Genomic DNA, 19,766 nt, shown 5'->3' with positions numbered 1-19,766 from the left:
GGGGCTTCCGATGTTGAATGGAACTTGGTCATGGAGACCCAAAGAACCAAGGGTGTAGAGAAGGATTAGCACCTAAGTGTTATAGAGATGCCACGTGGGTATTTCGAACCCTCGATATTTTGTAACTCTGTTCTAATTGAATTTTGAGAAATGTTTTGATGCTTGGGAGCTCTTATATTGGTGGTGCTTGGTTGTGCAAGCCCAAAGAACCAAGGGCAAAGAGTGATAACACAAGGAGATAAGCCTCCAATAGGTCCTGAAGCTCTTAGCACCTAAGTGTTGTGTCGTCGGTCACAACTCTCAGTCCCATGGAGGAAAAACAAGAAGGGGCTAAGAAAAAGGGGCTAAAGGCAAATCAAAATCCTGCGATTTCGTAACATAAATTTAATAAACATTAGGATATGTAGGGGCTCTGATATAACAGTACAAAGGATTATGAATCCGTTGGTCATAAAGCCTGGTCCCATGGTGGAAAACCAATAGGGGGGAAAGTGGAAGGGGCTAAAGGCCAATCGAAAGTTCATGTTTTCATAAGGTCACTTTAATAAAAGTTACAAAATGATTGGCCTATGATATTGCATACAAAGGAGTATGAAAGATGTATGATTTAGTAGCTAAGGAGTAAATGCGATTAAGAGATTTGGTAGCTAGAATAAATGGTGATTGTCAAGATTGTTTGAGAAGAGTGTTGGGCTTGTATCGAAGTTCAAATATGCTATCTCTGAACTCCCATGCACACCTCATTTATTTAAATGAAGAACAGAGAATCCATGTCGAAGAACCTATCAAGCTCTATGAGCCTTTAAAAAGAATGGAGAGCCTTGTTGGAGTGTGCAAGTTGACTAAGGATTTATTCTCAGCATGGAAACTCTTAAGAGCCCATTCCAAATGTTTAATGTGGTTGAAGAGATCATACTATTTAATGCAACAACAGCATGGATAACCATGGAAAATTACTCTTGGGCAATGTGAATTGCAGGTTAATGGTCAACAAAGGGAGAGCATTATTCTAACACTGGATATGATCAAAACATAGGAGCGTAGTTGGAAAAAGTTTGGCATGTAGTATTGTTGCACGTGTTGAAGAGGGTGGAGTCGAATATGCAAAATTTTAACAAATGGTCCAAGTGTTGAACTAAGGTAGAGTGTTGCAGAGAGTTGTCAGTAGGAGCTAAAGGAGTTGAAGGAGCAACAAGGAGCATAATTCAGAGACAAGGGGAAGAGTGGGCCAGTGTTATTGTGTGAGGTTGAGAGTTTTTATCGGAAAATCTATTGTCCATGCAGAGTTGCTAGTCCCACTAAGACTGGTAGCTATCTTAGAAACAAACAAACTAAAACTACTTTCATTTTCCTTTATGAAAAGTAGATAAGAGGGGAACAAAGGAGACCAACCTCTATCTTGCACTTGGTTCCTTGCTTGATTCCTCTCCCTTCTGATAGATCTCTGCCACTCGCTTTCTCGTCTACCCAACTTCAAAGAGCACCTGTGGAATCAAAGCAGCATAACACTATCCAAGAACAGAGATCTACTATCATAAACAATATAGGACCAAATATATATTGACCACACAAATGCATATATCATCAATCATACAAGAATGTGGAGGAAAACTTGAATAGATTTATTAATATCAAGAATAGAAAAGAGGATTACAACCAATTGTTCTAACCCAACGTCATCCTCTCAGCAAGAAAACCCTTCTTCACCTCATGAAAAGCTAGATCACCCAACACTATGATGTTACACCAAGAAACCAGCAGCACTTCCTTACAAGATACAAAATTCCAGCCTCTGGATCTCTGGGATGAGGGATCCATATATAGATGATTGCAGGGAGGTGAGTCAGCTTCTGAGATTTGATTAGTTTCCTCTCTCTGATAGTTCTTGATTCCACTTGGAGATTGATGATGTCTTACTCATCCCTGGGCGAATGTAGAGAGGCAAATGTCACAGGAGAAGTTTCTAGAAGATTCCATGATCATCCACCTCGCAAATTGACTCTGCCATTTGTCCATTCTCGCCCATCGCACCCCATAGAAGGGATTTTCAGTATGCATCGCACCTCCCGTGTGCATTTAGCTGGGATGCATCACACTTTGACCATGGAGTAGGTGAGATGGTCTAGCTTTGACCAGTTCTGAGTAGTTTTTCATGGAGAACTTCTGGGAGATGATGTAATCAGCTGACCTTGTTCTTTTAGGGGATGGAACAACACTTTTAGGGACTTAGGAGTCCTTGGTTTATGGACATATATGATTGGGGTTGCAGTGCCCAAAAATGTCTATAACAGTTGCCCCCTAAAGCATGAGTGCATTAATCTTTTGATGTCGGGTGAAATGCTTTATCATGAGGATCCGAAGTTTTTTCGAGCTAGAAGGCAACCTGTAATAAGATACAATACAATAAATTATCTTCATAATATTTTCATGATCTAGCTGAGGCGGGCATTCCCATGCTTAGCTTTATAAATTCATTTTCATGTACATAAGATAGACAATCGTCTGTGTGCAGACTGATGATTCTGGTAGAGCCATCATCCCTTAGATTGGATGATTATTTGTGTAGTAATGATGTACATTTGATGTCTTTATTTTCCTGAATATATATCGCAGCCCGGATGGATGAAACTAGATCCGGGGTCTTCAATATCGTTCGATCTTCACTCAAAGTACAAGTCGATCCATGTGAGAGATGTTCTGGAGTCGAACGTGGAAAGACATCGCCTGATTACCAGCCAGTGATGTAAGCTGTTAACAGGCGTGAGAGGAATCACCGATAATGATGATGACCCTCAAGTTACGACAATACAATTCACGTGGTGTGAAAAAGGGACTTGGTGTCAAACACCACACAAAATCTTTCGGTTGAAGGCCATTGATGTAAACCTATTGCTGGAAGTGAGAAACTTGCCATTGAGGCATGCAAGCTTCAAAGTACTGAAAGGGTTGTTCCTATATCGACTTCTTGGATAATAAGCTGATGTCGACAAGAAGCGATCCGTCATAGGAGGGCCTTAATGAATCCCACATCTATGACACGGAACGGAGCAAATGATTTTAATGGAGGTGAAAACAATTTGATGATATAAGGTTCAAGGTGGCGGTCATGAAAGAATGGAGCGTAAATGTATTGCAGTGGATGAGACACAGGTGAATTCTCTGAGCGACTTCTCTTGAACATATTTGCGACACTGACATGATGGATTGGTAGTGTTAACCCCAAATGTGGATGGTGTGATGGACCAATGGTGATATGACCAGTGAACGGAACAACCCAACCCAACTCGAATGCGGAGTGAAAGTGTCATGTTCAAGAGCGACTTGCTACCAATAAAGTTTCTTCAAGTTTTCTTCCCAATTTTTCCCCAGTCATTGCTAACCAGTACCTCTTTATTTTTTTCAAGCTTGAGGAGGATAACATATGCTTGTTCTATAATCTACCCTCGAGCAAACCCATCGCTATGTTTTAACGAGCCTAGCAATAGTGAAACTCGTTCTTGTCTGTATGGACAAGTTTGTCACTATTCAGTTTTAACGAGCTTAACGACAAAGATAACTCAGTCCTTTTCAATTTTAGAGAGTCTGAAAGGGACATAAAGAAAACTCCAATAATCCTTTTTCATCTTATAATCCCTTAAGTCCAAAAAAGTATAAAATAATACAAAAGGGATGAATTTTCGGTAATTTTAACGAGCCGAACAAAACAAGAGCTCGATTTTTTTGTGTAATAATCCCTCAGGTCCAAAAAGATTAAAATCTAGAGGAGGGATAGCACTTCCGGTCACTTTAACGAGCTGGAGAGGCCAATTACTTGGCAATATTTTCATATTTTATGAGTCAGATGAAAAGAGCTTAAAGGAGACTCGTTTTTCGAGGAACAAGTGATAAATTCGGGTAGCAGCTAATTCCAGGTAAGGTTTGGAATTTTCCAATCACGTCAGTGTCACAAAGATGGATAACAGGATCACTCTTCACAGCTGTTCCTCAAAAAGGGGTAAAAAATCAAATGGAGGTGAATGATCAGCCAATATAAAGTGGTGGTGATGATGAGAACATCACCAAGGCTTCAAAGGCTGATGATAATGCATTCATGATGGTTATTTACCGGAATTTGGTTCATTTTTTAATGAATGATCTTAAACTCTGGGGGGAAACATTTTCTCACTGCTTATGTTTAATTTTTAACGAGCTTGAACTCCACATAAAAACTGCTCGATCCAGTCGTATAATAAGGATGTCTCATCTAAGATGCCATTTTTTATGGAGCTTGCACCTTACAAAGCTTTGCCCCACATCCTTTCTTTATGCAAGTTAGGAAACGACCAATCCTACGAGTTTAAAGGGTTAGAGGACCTACAAATTTAAAAAATAAATGGTCGCTCTTCGCTTGCATACCCTCAGGTATAGTGAAGTAGAGTTTAGGTTACCCCTCAATTTGCAGACAAAACATTTGTTTTATCGGGAAAGGCCTATAATTTCCAGGTTACCCCTCAATTTGCAGACAAAACATTTGTTCTATCGGGAAAGGCCTACCTCTTGACAGAGGTATCTTATTCTGATCTAATCCCATATCAAACCAATCATATATCCTTCGCAGGAAGCTACCCTATGCCCAAGGTTTTCCTGCCGAAACATACTAGGGTGCATGCCCCCTGGGTTTCAGTCATGTCCTCCCGAATCACTCACGCTCATCAGGTGGACGGATTGGGGATTGATGAGACATTCTTGTGTGAAAAGACCATTTAGGGATGGTATTTGACTATTTGCTATGTGTGAGCCGAGGAATGAAAGCTAGTCTACGAGCTTGACCACTCTTCCTTCATGCGGAAAACACATTACTCTAAAGAGCGAGGAGACAATGGCTCCCATGCAATAAATATAGTCGCATCCAAGGAGTAGATTATAATCTAGGGGTCCTTGGACTACCATTACATTCATGTGAACGGTTTTCCTTCTCAATGTTATCGACACATTGGGAAGGATCCCTAACGGTCGACTAGTTCCTTTGTCAAAGCCTGTTAGATTTCTCATTTCAGGCAAAAGCGATGGTGAACCAAGCGCTTTCCAAGCAGTTGAGGAAAGGATACTCATAGAAGCCCCTTCATCTATGATGGTACCAGCCATGACCATTCTGTATATTTGTGCAATGATTCAAAATGGTACACTAGCCGGTAAACGGGGTCTGCCTAGTAGATTTCAATGGAAGGAAACAACTAGGTTGCTTGGAGGTGGGACTGAATAGACGGCCGGATATGACTCTGACGAACTTCCTTCCTACGGTAAAGGAACAGGTAGACTGCCCCCATGTTCATCGGAGTCTGTGTTTACGAAGAGAATTTGAACGGTGTCGTTCTTGTTCTCTCCAGTGACTATATCATCTGAAGATGGACCTTCTTAAGGCAAGACCGGGTCAACTACCGCCTCGACCTTTTGACTTTCGTCTGGTGTGAATTCAGATGGTTTATCTTCAATGATAGATGCTTCGACCGACCACAATGGCGTGTCAGTCGGATTTTCAACTAGTGATGGACTTGGCAAGAGTTTCTTATATCCAGGAGGAAGCCGTAACGGTGAAACCAGACGGTCGTCCAAAACTCTTTTAGCCTCGTCTAGGAAGGGACAACGGTGGACGGCGTGATCGCCTTCACATAGTTTACAAGGGAATTTACTTTTCCTTTTGTTTCCTAACGTTTTTCTTTTACTAGTTGACGATGTACTTTCAACATGATCATCAGAGGTTGTTGACACCGGATTGTGCAAACGAGGAGACCAGTCCCTTAAGATCCGAGGGATGCAGGGACAATCTCGATGATAGTGATCTCCTTTGCAAATGACACATGGAGATTTAGGCTTTGACAGTGCAGTGTGTGGATTTTCACTAGATGATGCCTGGTTGCCCCTTTTCGCCTTTGGCTCCTTCTTCTTCTTCTCTTTCTTCTCCTTCCCCTTCTTCTCCTTCTTAGTTACTTGATTTTTGGCTTTACCAGCTTCATCAAGCGAAGAGGAAGGAGGAGAGGGAAAATCGGATGAAGTAGAAGGTTGAGGGGTAGATTTGGTATCATCTAGTTGCTTACTTGATTGCTCAGGAATCACGATGTTCTGAACGACAGAGGTCGAGAAGGGCCATACGGGCAAGCCGATTGTCAATCCTGGAAGTGACAATGTGGCCATATGGGGTGCACCAACATCTCCCCAAGAGGAGAAAGGACTAGGATTTCCTCCAATGGGAAATCCTTGGTAGGTGGACTCCATTCTTCTCAACCTAAAACCAACGTAGGAAAGGTGATGTTGATTCCGATTAAAATAAATTTTAGACGCTTTGACACAACTTGTTTTCTCAATTTTTAAGAGTCGAGAAAAAACAAAAGATGACTCTAGTCACCTTCAATTTTTAATGAGCTTGAAGTGACAAGTGCTCAGATGGACATTTTCCTTTAAGGAATCTGAAAAGGAACGAAAGAGACTACTCTGGAAATCTAGACAGAGGGATTACCAAACCAATCGCAAAACTATAGAATACTTTTTATGGTACGGCAGTCAATATTCCCGAATGCTGTGTTCAGTGCATTGCGATCGATAGGGCAGTAGACACGGCTTCCTATGGATAAAGGATATAGCCTATTGTGGTCTCCCAATATATACTCGACGGTACGTGGCAGCACAAGTCTGTACTGTCACTTGTCGTCTCAAAGTGGAGGAATCACCCAACCAGCAATGAAAACAACAGGTACCAGGCTTTACGACACCGGAATACGTCTCTAGCCTAGACTTCTAAATGTTGTGCGTTAGGTTCCAAAGCGTTTTTAGATTCATTAAATTTATTTTACAGTTGATCTTGTTTAAGAAATTTGCCTTTCAGGTTCACCACGTGATGTAGATATACAATTCCTAAAATGCAATCTAAGATGATAAACAATCGTTTAATCTTCTTTTTGCAATGAAAATCCTAGCTAAAGAAAGAGAGATGATATTCTTTCAACATAGAGCAAAGAGCACACACTATATGCACTATCCTAAATCAAACCAACAAACAGTCTAAATGCAAATGCACATGCATGTATTTTTTTTCAGCCTTCTTAATGTGTGAATGATAAAAAGCAATCTAACTGCAAATCTTAATTATTTTTCAAAGAGACATTACTAACATGCTTCTTTTCAAGAAAAAATGAAGATAATGACAACACTTTGCGATTTGGAATGGAAAACTTGCTTTCGACACTTGAAAAACTACTAATTCAAATCAAATACAAGAGTAACAATGTAATCGACTATCAAGAACAATCAGATTCTCTTCTATGACTGAAAACGAAACTTGCGACACTTCCAAATCAAGAAACGACAGTGCAATTACGCTACTTCTTTGTAAGAGAGAACTGAAAATGGCTCACAATACATAAAAAAAAATTTACAATTCTTTGCACAATGGAGGTGGAATAATGGCAAGGAAGGGGGTTTCCACAAAGATATACTAACTACAGACAACAAAACTCCTGAATAGAGCTGAAAAAAGTGAAGAAAAACCAAAGTCTGGAGGCAAAATTAGCCTTTTCTGACCATCGCACCTGTTACACAGGGATTCCAGTATGCATCCCACCTACAGCACTCGGGAAGTGCGATGCATACTGATATCCTTGAAGAGAGGGTGCGATGGTATAGTGCGAGACTTTTGATCACAATTTGCAGCACAGTTCAGGGATTTAAGCTGAGCAAGTGATAATCAGTAAATAAATCACAGGGGTAGATCTAAGGAGGTTACTAGAGCCACCACAAGGGCAATTAGGATTTTTACAAATCAATTGTTCAGTTTATAAACAAAACCCGGAGATAGACTGAAGCAACATTGATCTGTTCGAAGGCTAGCTGGCTTGACTTCAGGCTCCATCTGTAAGTTTATAAAACAAACAAGTATAGAAAAGCAAACAAACTATTCGCTCCCCAAAGGAGTCACCATTTTGTTATCGGGAAATCTAGTGTCCATGCAAAGCTGCTAGTCCCACTAAGACTGGTAGCTATCTTAGAAACAAACAAACTAAAACTACTTTCGTTTTCCTTTATGAAAAGTAGATAAGAGGGGAACAAAGGAGACCAACCTCTGTCTTGTGCTTGGTTCCTTGCTTGATTCCTCTCCCTTCTGATAGATCTCTGCCACTCGCTTCCTCGTCTACCCAGCTTCAAAGAGCACCTGTGGAATCAAAGCAGCATAACACTATCCAAGAACAGAGATCTACTATCATAAACAATATAGGACCAGATATATATTGACCACACAAATGCATATATCATCAATCATACAAGAATGTGGAGGAAAACTTGAATAGCTTTATTAATATCAAGAATAGCAAAGAGGATTACAACTAATTATTCTGACCCAGCATCATCCTCTCAGCAAGAAAGCCCTTCTTCACCTCATGAAAAGCTTAGATCACCCAACACTATGATGTTACACCAAGAAACCAGTAGCACTTCCTTACAAGATACAAAATTCCAGCCTCTGGATCTCTGGGATGAAGGATCCATATATAGATGATTGCAGGGAGGTGAGTCAGCTTCTGAGATTTGATTAGTGTCCTCTCTCTGATAGTTCTTGATTCCACTTTGAGATTGATGATCTCTTACTCATCCCTGGGCGAATGTAGAGAGGCAAGTGTCATAGGAGAAGTTTCTAGAAGATTCCATGATCATCCACCTCGAAAATTGACTCTTCCATTTGTCCACTCTCACCCATCGCACCCGATAGAAGGGCTTTTCAATATGCATCACACCTCCCGTGTGCATTTAGGTGGGATGCATCGCACTTTGACCATGGAGCAGGTGAGATGGTCTAGCTTTGACCAGTTCTGAGTAGTTTTTCATGGAGAACTTCTGGGAGATGATGTAATCAGCTGACCTTGTTCTTTTAGGGGATGGAAGAACACTTTTAGGGACTTAGGGGTCCTTGGTTTATGGACATATATGATTGGGGTCGCAGTGCCCAAAAATGTCTATAACAAGAGTTCACGTGGAAGCGCAAAGGGCCAAAAGTAGAGGTATTATATTACACTAAATCATATTTGTATTTCTCTGTATATGTAATTTCCCTTGTTTTCAGTTTGAAAATTGTATGAAAAAGTACAACAGTGGGTAGAGCAGGTGGTCTCCTACATTCATAAGAGGTTGGTGCCTCTTGTCAAGTAGGTTATTACTCTCTTAAGGGGCTTTGTGCCTCCTGCGAGTGGATGCTCACAGAAAAATTGAGGTAATTAAATAGCTGCTTAATTTACATCATAATAACAAACATATTGGTGGTTTTTTCCCATTGGGTTTCCACATAAAAATACCTATGTAAATATGTGTATGCTACTCATGTGATGGATTATATGTACATGTGAATGACTTATCTTGTTAATCATTTATATTGCGTATGAAATCTCTCGCAAGTAACTGACCATAGTGAAAAGAGTTAAATACTTATACTGAAAATATGAAAGAAATTCACTATTATTGATTCACCCCCCTCTCAATAATTCCTAATTCCAACAATTGGTATCAAAGCCAATTTCTTTCAGGAACAGTCTAACCATTGGAAGGTAGATCCATAAGGAATTATGTCTAGGAAATAGAGTCAAGATGTTTACTCAAGCAAGATATCAGTCTTTGATGGGACAAACTATGCCTTCTGGAAAGTTAGGATGGAAGCTTATCTTATGTCTCTAGGAGTAGATGTTTGGAGCTCTGTACTAGTAGATTATGATGTCCCTGATGTCCCTCCCATTGATGTAAATGGTAAAAAATTGTATGGAAATAATGCTAAAGCCATTAATGCGTTCTCTTTGGGCTTAGTTAATCTGAACTCGTAAAGGTTATGCATTGTAAGTCTGCCAAGGAAGTGTGGGTGAAGCTCAATCAGATTCATGAAGGAGATGACAAAGTCAAGCAGGCCAAACTTCAAACCTTCAGAATGAGGTTTGAAAGCTTAAAAATGAGTGAAGAAGAAATCATAGTAGAATACTTCCTCAGAGTTGATGAAGTAACCAATATGATTAGAGGACTTGGTGAAGAAGTCAAGGAAGATATGATTGTTCAAAAGGTCTTAAGATCCCTACCCATGAGATTTAATTCCAAAGTCTCTGCTATTGAAGAAATGGTTATTTAAAGAATCACAAGTTTGACCAGTTTCTGCGTACTCTCACATCCTATAAGATTAGAGTATGAATTGAGAAGTCTGAACCCAAGGAGGGAGCATTCAAAGTGTCCAAGAAGGCCAAAGATCACAAAGATCATCAAGATTGCTCCAACTGTGAATCTGATTAGGAGTTGGCTCAATTTTCCAGGAAACTCAAGCATAGCTCAAAAAAATATAAAGGGAAGTTTCCCTTTAAATGCTTTGACTGTGAGAGAGTTGGACATTTTTCGTCCAAGTTCCCTTACAAAGAAATGATAGAAAAGGAAGATGATCAAAAATTTAGAAACAAATTTTAGAAACATCAAAAGAAGAAGTTCTATAAGAAAAACGGGCTCTACTCCAAAGAGGATAGTTCAGCACCAGAGTCAAACAATGAATACTCTTTAGAAGATGATTCAGATAAGTATTTGCTTATGGAATTTGGAGTAGACTCCAAGGAATAAAATTTTATTGAATCTAAAGAGGAAGAAGAAGAAGTTGTAGTAGTGGACTTTGAAGGGGGGCTCATCAATGCTCTTAATGAGTTAAAAAAGGCAAGGAGAAAGAACAAGCAACTAAAAAACAGCTACATTGTGTGATGAGGCTCATCAATAGGTAAATTATATGGGCCTTAATGCCACTCTCCAGCTTATTAAAATCAAATTTTCTCACATTTATTTACATATTTTATTATATTTTTCTTAATGACAAGGGTAAAGGTGAGATTTTATGTCATGTGGCCTAATGTGCATTAATTACAGGATTTGGAACAGTTTTGGGCTAATTTAAGTGTAGGAACTCAAAGTAGACAAGCAAGAGGGATTTTAGGAGATTGGGTATCCCACCTTAACTCCTCAATCACTCGAAGATTCCTCCACCAGATCTCATCAGCTCGGAGTTACAAGCAACCAAGCCCACCAAGTTCATTGGCAGTCAAGCCAGTGATAGTTGAAGACAAGTCAATCTCGAGTTTGGGAGCCAAGCCTCCCTAATTATAAGGAAGTTGTTGGTATCTTCAGCTATATAAATAAGAAGGCCTAGGGCCTCATTAGGATTGGACTTTTTATTGTAGCCAAGAGGCAATTTCAAGCTTAAGATATTATGACTGTTATTCTCATGTTATTTTTGATATTTTGGTGATAATTAAAAGGGTTTCTTTGATCTAGCACTAAGTTGACTTAGAGTGATGAAGCTCTTGGTTGGGGGCCAACCCTAGCAGCAAAGGTTCCTCTTTCTGTACATGTATCCTTAGATTAGAATCATATATTAGTTGTTGAACTTATCTCTGTTTTGTTTAATTTACAAGTCATTACATGATTGGTTAGTTTTTCTTCCATTAGTTGGATAAGTACATCAATGTTACAGTAGTGAAAGAAAAGACTTCAAAAAATCTTGTGATCGTGGCCTCATCCTCATCTCCTTCATGGGATCATGGTTTGAGGGCCCCACTCTCACAGCCCCAAAAATAGATTTATCTTTTGGTTATTACATAGCTTAGGATTTCTTGTTGAGTAGATCATTGTTAATGATTTCTTAGAAGCACCTACAATTTTCATTTTGGTTTCTTGAGGATTTTGTAGATTAGAAATCATTCCATTCCATAGATTTGATCCATTAGATATCAAAAAATCAGTTTCTCAAATTCAAACCATCTTTTCCACATTTACATAAAGTTGTGCATAAATGAAGAAATGAATATGTGTTGCTGCAAGAGTTGTTGATCTGCAGGGAGGAACTCATTCCAACAGCCTCATCTAGGTCTTCTCCACCTCTCACTAAATCATACCAATCACTAATTCAAATCTATGTTTTGTAGCCACCGTTCACAGCCACCTTGAGAAAATCCAACCATCTTGAAGAGTTGGGTTGCTCCTTGGGTAGTGTGCACCTTCCCCATACCTTATTCCACTAGCATACACCTTCCCATCACTTCCTTTCACCTTCCCAACACTTCCTTTCACCTTCCCTACCTTCCTACAACTTTCAGCTAAGTTTCCTGTAGTAAACCACAACATCCTGTAGTAACTACAGGAAATCCTATAGCAACTACAAGAAACCATGTTGTAGCTTGTTTTAGACTATTTTATGCAAAAATGATGATCAGAGCCTAGGGTAGGCCTTCAACTTGACCTTCATACCCCTCAAAAACATTTTTTACCAATATTCCCATACCTTCCTCGCCTGCAAAAGATCAGCTTGTTTAGTTTAACATTTACATTTCTAAAGTGAAAACCAAAAGACTATTTTCTACAAAATTAGCTAGTGCATGCAGACATCAATTTTAGCAATGTTAGGATCATTCCCATGCTTACTTAGTCCAGATAACTAGATGATAGAATACAAGGTTAAATTAGGTCTCTTTTGCAAGTAATGTGGTTAATTCTTAGCTAGGTAATTTCATGTCATTTCATAGCACTTTCTATTCAACACTTTCATTTCCTTAACATAAGCAAGCATTTACTTTCTGCATTAGAGGTATCTTTGCGTTCATTATCAGTATTCAACCTCCTTCTAGTCAATAGAAGATTGGTTTGAAAAACCCTAGTGGTCTATCGCCCCAGTTGAGAAGTGACAAGAGTAGACTGTTGCATCTGATGTGCATATAGAACTCTCACCTCTAAGTTTGTATGAACCCCGGGTTGATAAAGTAAAGTTGGTCACCCTAGGAGTTGCAACATCCTTGCTGCAATACTGGGGCTCATCACTTTTTGGCGCCGGTTTCGGGGAGGTGTCTAGGTGGATGTGATTTATGCTTTCCTTTGTATTTGACATTCAGTAAATAGATGCAATTACTACTTTCCCTTTGTTTTGTATTCAATAGATAGTTGCAATTTTTTTTTTCTTTCCATTTTGAAAGTAGTTCCATTTAGAAAATAGTTACAATTTATGCTTTCTTTCCATTCTACAAGTAGTTCTAAAAAATACCTAAAAAAACAAATTTCTTTCATGCCTCGTAGGAGTAGAGACAACTTAGGAAAATTTTTTCCAAATACCCCCACACCATCAAACAACCAACCTTCCCTCTTCTTCGATGGTTGTGAGATAGAGGACCCATTAGGTGAACAATCAGAGATCTTTGAAGAGCCTATTGGGGAAGAAGAAGAATAAATCATTCCAACAACCTACACCATGGCTGAAAATAAAAATGGGATTGAAAACAAAAATGGATCTAAAAATAGAACTGAGTGTGCTTTTCCCATCAAAGAAACTAATGGAGATGCTAGGATGAAAAACATAAGCCCCTCTTCCCTTCCTCACTTCCATGGGCTAACCTCAGAGGACCCTGATACCTTTTTGTTTGAGTTTGCTTCCATATGCAGAACTTATGATTATACCTTTGACAACTGGAAGTTGAAGTTGCTCCCATCCACCCTTAAGGATGCATCCTTGCACTGATTCATGGGTTTACTTGGGTACAACATCACTACCTGCGCTCAAATGCAACAATTCTTCAACAACAAGTACAGGGATTATTGTAGGTCCAAAGACACCAAAGAGGAAATCTTTAGAATGACCTTGGGACATGATGAATCTTTGGAAGATTACGAGGAAAGGTTCCAACTCAGCTACAAAAGGGCTAGATTCACCCTCGATCCTAAATCATTCAAGCTAGTACTTCTTAGAGGGTGTTATCACCCTAATTTTTTTTTTTTTAAACTTTGGAAAGTTTGCCTTGTTTCTAGTCATGGTTTTATAATAAGTTTTGAGTCATCGCATGCTTAGAGTCTAAGTCATAGGGTTAGAGTCTCATTTCCATCATCAAATAAAGTTCAACAACCTTGTTTTGCTCCTTATGGATCCCATATCATGTTTAAAGTTTCATGTGTCTAGTCATTTCAAAAATTTGAACGCGCTACGAAACTATCTAGGTGTTTTCGTAGCGCAAAGTCCTGAAATTACACTACATGCGCTACGAAATCGGGGATTCATAGTTAGGCGTTTTTGTAGCGCAAAACCCCGAATTTACACTGGATGCACTACAAAATCGGGGATTCGTGAACAATCATGTCTAGCTGTCAAATCCACCAAAATCCGTTAAAATTTCATCATCAGGTGTCAGTCCATGAACCTTACCTCTCACATGCAACCATTCATATCCATCATTAGATTTGTTAGGGGTCATTTGTCTGCAGTCATTTCAAATTTCAAAAAAAGGAAAGGGTTAGTTGATCCTGGTCATATCCGTGTTGATCTTGGTCATATTCATGCAAGAGACACTTGATGTTGTTCTTAAGTTCAAAGTAAACAAGCCCAAGGTGAGCAGAGACCAGAATTCTTCTGCAGGCTTCAAGCAAGGCAGCTCTTCATCAAATTCAAGCGAGGCAGTTCCTAAATTAAGCAAGGCAGTTTCTTCCAGGTCTTCTATCTACAGGGATTTCAAAGGAGAAATGTTGGAAGAAAGAAAGAGTCACAGGTCAGGCCAATGTCTAAGAACTGAACCTGAAGGCTTAGATGCTCTCACAAAGGATAAAACAATTGAAGAAGCCTTCAAAAAAGTAGGTTGCTGGAGGTTCTGTGAGAAACTACAGGGAGGACATAACCAAGTGACCAAGGAATTTGCTCTAAATTTCACAGGTTTACATACAAATATTGGAGTGTTAGAATTGCCAATTTCTCCTGAAGTTATATCTTTAGTCACAGAAATTCCAAGAGGTCAGGAAAAGTGGTTTAAGAATTTCAAGTTTGAAATGGCACCATGCAAGATATTCTTGAAGCCAGAGTTTGTAGACACAGATTTAACTAAAGCAGTGCCAAGGGGTTATGTCAAAGATTCATATGCCAACCTACTCTCATGCATACAAAGGTACTTCACCTATGAAGGAAGATACCACAAGGTGTATTCTTATCATTTCAAACTCCTATTGCATTTCACTAGGATAATATCTCTAGATCTACCTTTCTTTCTATTTCAGAGTTTAGGCAAGATGTCTGATAAAATATAGTTGAAGAAAGAGGCATGTGAAACATAATTGTTCCATCATGGCTTAGTTAAATCAATTTTCTTACATGAACTTCAGAAGGTAGATAGAGAATGGTCTTCATTTCTCTTCATGTCTGGTTTTAGAGCTGAAACAGGACTTAGCCCTAGGGCTAAGGAAATATCATCGCCAGTGATTAGTCACCATGCAGAAGAAAGGTCAAGCAGGTTTGTTAAATTGAAGGCCAGAAAGCAAGTTAAGGAGACAGTGACTAGAAAACCTTTGGCTATTCAAGGTACTCCTCAACATTCACAGAAGAAGAAACTTCAAATTAGGGAAGCAGCACAAGAGCAGTCCATTGGTGAAACAATCCAAAGAAGGGTAACTAGAAGTCAAATAGCTAAAGAAAAGGGTAAAACAGTGGTCAATGATGAAAGCCCAGCCTCGAAGGGCAATTTGAATGATCTTCTTCAGGCTATTGATATTAAAGAGTCCCCTCTGGTCCAAGCATACTTCATTGAATTAGGTGAGGGCAAGTCAAAAAGGATGAAATCCTCTAAAAAGCTACAGTTTGATGATCAGGTTTCAGAATTTGTTTTTAAGCCCAGAAGGCCTATGAATAGGTAGTCCAAAAGGTTACAGGAGGCAGAGCCGGAGGTAAGTGAGACAGGGGAGATATCAGGATTCCATGAAGAGCTCGTAGTTCTAGTAATGCAACCATCACTCATGCACGAAGATGACAGAAATAGAGTAGTCGATACTCAGGAATAAGAAAATAATTATGAGGAAGTAAAGAAGAAATTAAAGCTTGCCAATCTTGAGATTGCCAAACTTAAGAAAAGGGCAAGGAAACATGCAATTGAGAAAGCCAATTTCAAAAGAATTAAGGCCCTATGGGAAGATGGAAAAGTTTCAAAACCTGAAGTAGTTAGCAGAGATGCTCAATACTTCACATGGACTGTCCCTGCAATCAAGGAAGCAAGGTATATCAGAATGATCAATGACAGATTAAGAACTAATATCAAGGTGATGAGAAGACAAATTGAAGACCTAGAAATTCAGCTGAGTAAGTCTGGAGGTCAACCTCAGCACAAATGAACAAGAAAGTAAGTGATGAAAACCTAGTAACAATTTTCATTGAAACAAAGACATTACTTTTTAAATATGTTTCATGGATGGGTGATTTCAAGTGTATGTGGCATATTTACATAATGAAACAGCTGTGAAGAATCCTTAGAAGGAAATCTTTTGGAAAAAACTGTGTAAATTGATTCACACAGCAGTTTCGTAGCACGCTACGAAACTCTATAGCTGCAATTTTGTTCTTTTTGGTCAATCTTCAAAGGAAAGAAGGGGCTATTTTTGGAGAAGGATGCTATTAGAGAATGTGAGGAGGTCATTTGAGAAGGTTTAAAGCCCAAGTAAAGGAAAAACTCAAGGAATCAAAAATATATGCAAGGAAAAAGTTTTGCGCAACAAAAACAATAGTTTATTTCATAACACATCCAGATTGACTTTCTTCATGCAACTTCAAAGGAGTTTAATTTTGCACAAGTGTAAGAGCAGGGTTCTATGGCTAATTCAACATTTGTTATACGATTAAAGCGGTTAGTTTGGTCAGCAGGAGATTCGAGGAACACCATTGAAGACCAAGGCCACACTGCAGGGGACATTTTCATAGTTTTCAGGACAGTTGAAGGAGAAGTTATTGAAGGCCAGCTGGAGGGTTATGGACATCACCAAGGTCAAAGTTAAGGAGGAGCAGCTATCAAGCATCGAATTTAATTCCTAGTTTAAGTTGTTACTATCATAATAAGGAGTTGTACTCCTAATTGTATTAGGACTGTAAGACTGTTAGATAACTGCTACTTGTAATTAATAGTCTGTTGTAGGTATGAATAGGTGTCAAGCTAGGAAATTCGAATTCCCCTCATGTTGGATTAGGGAATCCAAGATTTTAATGATAATTCTAGAAAGGACAAGAGGTGGAATGACTCATGGTTGGCAATTTTCAAAAGAAACAAGCACACTATGTTATTGTAGCAGATTGTATGTTTTCATGTTAATACAGAGATATTGGCTTTACTACTTAGGATTCAGAGAGGGTTTTTAATGTTTTATTTTCTCATGGCTTTCTTCATTCACTTACTTGCAGTGGTATAGACACATGTTACTTAGAATTCATTGATAATGCTCTAACTTCCTTCATGTGTTTATAAACTGTGTTCCTTGTACTATGTCTCTCTTTTGTTGATATATTAAGACTCTTTATGCCCTGACTTCCATATTAAGCCGATCTTGTTGTTGTACTGAAACATATTTTGACTCCATAGCCCATAGGATGTTTGTTGATTGGCATTTCAACCATTTATACCTTTTTGTTTGATTTTTCCATAGAGTTAGCCATCTAATCCTTAAATTAAATCATTAACCTAGTGAGAGAGCCCTCTCAGGTTGAGGAGGCTAAGCCTCGGCCAAAATATTGGTTTGAAATAGTTACTCAGAGTCTTCCTGATCAGCAGCCTATCAAGGTCTAGTTTTGTGATAACAGAGGGATTAGGAAAGATCTCCTAAAAACCCTAAACATGTTTTCGGGAGGGGACATCTATTAGTTATCTTATGATGATATCAAGATAGTTTTCAAAAGTCATTCTAGGGCAGCCAGAAAGAAGGGTAAGGCTAGTCAAGCTTTGGCCAATTTATCCTCCTCCAACACATCCATCAAAAGTGAAATTGGGAACATGTTGGAAGACTTTAAGAGTGAAATGTTGCATACCCTTGCTCTGAAAATGGACACCATGCAGATCAAGAGGAAGCATGAGGAAGCAGAAAGAGCCTTAGCTATCGTTTACCCTAGATGCATTAGGAGGCACCCTAGAGATGAATGTCCATTGAATATTATAGAGATCTTCTCGGTCAGTGAGGAGAACCACTCCACCAACAAGTGCCTTCTCTGCCTGGATTGAAAGTTGTGTATCAAGGAACTGAAGTTTTGGTTGAACAACTCCATTATATCAACCAAAGGAGGCCTCAAGGACCTCAACCATACCAGCAGGGAATGCAAGGGGTGTCCTATTCATATTACAACCCTAATCAGAATGAATCCATTCCCCCTTGGTGTCCTCCTGCTCATCCTTCATGGTTCACACCTTCTCCCTACTCTTTTTCACCTCAATACCATTCCCAACCTGCCAATCAATCATTTCAGCCATATGCTCCCCCACAACCTCAGTGGAATACACCATCACAGGGATGGAGGCCCCCATACAACCAATATCTAGCCTTACTACCTCCACCTCCATCTCAACCATGTCTCCTTCACCCTACTCCACCTAAGCAACCTCAAATGCCTGCTTAGACAAATCCAAACCTGAAGAGGCACAACAGGTCTATAGTGGAGAGACATCTTACCCTACCTATGTTGTGGAAATTCAAGAAATCAACCTCAAGTCTAGAAGAGTGCTTCCAGATAATCAACCTCCATCTCTACCTAAGGAGCTTGAAGAGGAAAAGGAAGAGAGTGTTCCTCAAGCCAATCCACCTCCTTTTCCTAAGAGATTAATACATCCTAGCTAGCACACCCGAGAAGAGATTGAACTTCTGGGTGAATTGAAAAACATCCTGGAGGAGAAAGAAAGACACCCCTACCATTAATGTTATTGGACAGTTGTCTGACTTAATGTTGGGGAGAGTGATTTTCCCAAAGTATCTAGACCCTAGAAGTCCTGTGGTAGATGTGCACATCGATGGTATCATTGTCCCCCATACCTTGATTGACCTTGCGGCTTCCATCAATGTGATGCCTAAGGAGACTATTCTTCAATTGAATCTCCAAGGATCATTAAGGAAGACGACAACAATCTTGCAGCTTGCAGATAGATCCACGGTAGCTCCTGAGGGAGTTGTTGAGGATGTGATGGTCTCCATTGATTCCTGGGAATACCCTGTTGGCTTCTTAGTTCTCCAACCTAATACCAAGTTCAATGGTTATCCTCTCATCCTCGGAAGGCCATCGCTAGCCACTGTTAATGCTTACATAAGATATAGGGTTGGGAATATTTCCATTAAAAATGGGCATTTGTCCAAACAGTTGGTCTTGTACCCTCCTGCTCAACCATCTCGAGGGCATGACTTACCTTTATGGTTGGAAGAGGAGGAGGAAGTGTTGGCATTATGATACAGGTGTTGTCCTTGATGGAAACTGACTCAGATGACAGTTCACTATGCAGCAGGTCAACAACAAAGGATTACAGATCAGACTCCAAAGAATGAAGAAAGAGAGGTATACGCAGGTTCACCTTGTCCAAGAAGTGTATACACGTGAGTTAACAGAACAAAAGGATCGTATAATGTATACATGCACTTTCACAAGAGGAAAAGCGTGCACATGTTGGAAAACCAAGTTTTTGGTCCAAGGTATTGATCCAAGGTATTTGGTCCAAGGTATTGACTCTAGGTATTTGGTCCAAGGTATTGGTCCTAAGTGGCTTTGGTCCAAGGTATTGAGAAAGGCCTAAGAGTATATAAGGAGAAGAATATCATTAGGCAAAGTGTGCAAGTAATGAGATTCTAAGGAATACTTCTATCTGAAGTATATTTTATGTTGCAGGGTTGTGTTTGGGATTGGATCTAAAATATTTATGTGCACCTTGAGTTCAATGCTGGATCAAGATCATGAGACATGAAATAGCTTATTCTTGAATTAT

The sequence above is a fragment of the Pinus tabuliformis genome, chromosome 8 (genome assembly GCF_031772625.1).
Source record: "Pinus tabuliformis cultivar Carrire ecotype Pingquan chromosome 8, CPIR1, whole genome shotgun sequence".
In the NCBI taxonomy this organism is placed as follows: domain Eukaryota; kingdom Viridiplantae; phylum Streptophyta; class Pinopsida; order Pinales; family Pinaceae; genus Pinus; species Pinus tabuliformis.
This window is presented reverse-complemented; position numbering follows the sequence as displayed.